Below are 1964 nucleotides of genomic sequence, written 5' to 3'. Positions count from 1 at the left end.
TCCAAGAGCTCCACGTCCTTCCTGTGCTGGGGGCCCCAGGCCTGGACACAGTACTCCAGATGGGACCTCACAAGAGCCGAGTAGAGGGGCACAATCACCTCCCTCTCCCTGCTGGCCACCCCTTTTTTTAATGCAGCCCAGGACATAGTTGGCCTTCTAGGCTGTAAGCGCACACTGCTGGCTCATGTCCAGCTTCTCGTCCATCAGGACCCCCAAGTCCTTCTCTGCAGGGCTGCTCTCAAGGAGTTCTTCTCCCAGTCTATATAAGTACCTGGGATTGCCCCAGCCCAAGTCATATTTTCTGTTACTGTGTCAGTTTTTTCCCAGGTACTTGCCAAGTAATTATATCACCTTTCCTTATCACAATCACATTTTCCTACCTAAGATACTTCATTCACGAGGAAAGTGAGTGGGTGTGTGGAAATGATGCTACATCTTGATACATCTTGAGTAAGTACATCAGTTCAGCAGCTGTAGAGATTTCATACATTATCTATAGACAGGAAGGGAGCAAACAGGTGATGTTTTTGTAGTCTTTAGCGCCTTTAGTACATTATACATTATAATTTCTGCTTTGTCACCATTAAGACTTTTATTTTTTAATGCCAAGTCTAAGGAGGAGGAGGATATTCCTCCTTCCTCTCACTCATAAGACTGATCTGCAGGACAGTAACATTTCAAGGTTCTCCCAAGACCTGCTTGACTTACAATATTGGGTGTTTCAACTATCTTTAATACATTTTTTCCTTCCTTTGAAATACCCTTTAACTGTCTTAGTGTATACAGTACAGAATGTATGTATGGTGCTTCAACTAACTCGGCCCGTCTTTTACCATCTGCCTTTTCCTTGTCCTATGAAAGTTTCTTACCTTACGCTCTCTCTCCTTCCCTCTTTCAGTCCCGAGGAAGTAAAATAAAAATGATGTGAATTGCAGCTCTGCCAGAAGTCTTAGGCTTCCGATATTGTGAGAGTTGAAATTTCTCAGACCATCAATTGCTTCGCCGTTGAAAGGAATTTGTTCTGTCATCAAATAACACAATTACTGATACTTAATCGCAACTATATATATGTGACTGGCTGCCTAAAGTGATGATTCTAACTGATGACCAAATTGGGAATGGTTCTGAAGCTGTTTTTTGACTTTCATAAAGCATTCAGCTGAGGCTGTTACTTTTCAGACTTGAGGGAAAAATGATAGATCTCTAGTCTTTATTTTTCTGTCTTTCACCTTTGTTCTGTTGTTAATCTATGTGAGAAGCTGGTCTTCCAATAATCTTTGGAAATAAGTAATGACAAATATTTACGTAAAATACAGTCTCTTCCTTTTTCTGTTCTGTTCATTTAGAGAAAAGACTAAAATGATATCTCATTTACGGTATTGAATATCATAGAATCATACAATGATTTGGGTTGGAAGGGACCTCAGAGATCATCTAGTTCCAACCCCCCTTCCACAGGCAGGGACACCTCCCACTAGACCAGGTTGCTCAAAGCCTCATCCAGCCTGGTCTTGAACACCTCCAGGGATGGGGCATCCACAGCTTCTCTGGGTAACCTGTTCCAGTGTCTCAACCACCCTCACAGGAAAAAATTTCTTCTTGATATCTAGTCTAAATCTACCCTCTTTCAGCTTATAACCATTACCCCTTGTCCTGTCACTACACTCCCTGATAAAGAGTGTTTCCCCATTCCTCCTGAAGGCCCCCTTCAGGTACTGGAAGGCTGCTATTAGGTCTCTCCGGAGCCTTCTTTTCTCCAGGCTGAACAACCCCAACTCTCTCAGCCTGTCCTTATAGGAGAGGTGTTCCAGCCCTCTGACTATCTTTGTGGCTCTCCTCTGGACTTGCTCCAACAGGTCCAGGTCTTTTATATGTTGGGGGCCCCACATCTGAACACAGTACTCCAGGTGTGGTTTCACGAGAGCAGAGTAGAGGGGGAGAATCACCTCCTTCGACCTGCTGCT

At 43.7% G+C, this 1964-nt stretch overlaps 1 protein-coding gene across 1 annotated transcript in view; it reads left to right on the top strand.

Annotated features, from left to right (window-relative positions):
* The window catches only part of SNX13 (sorting nexin 13), a 45569-nt gene that overhangs the window by 890 nt on the left and 42715 nt on the right, over positions 1–1964 (top strand). The gene's annotated exons all lie outside the window — the stretch shown is intronic.

The sequence above is a fragment of the Pterocles gutturalis genome, unplaced genomic scaffold, assembly GCF_000699245.1.
Source record: "Pterocles gutturalis isolate BGI_N339 unplaced genomic scaffold, ASM69924v1 scaffold14669, whole genome shotgun sequence".
NCBI lineage: Eukaryota > Metazoa > Chordata > Aves > Pterocliformes > Pteroclidae > Pterocles > Pterocles gutturalis.
This window is presented reverse-complemented; position numbering and strand designations above follow the sequence as displayed.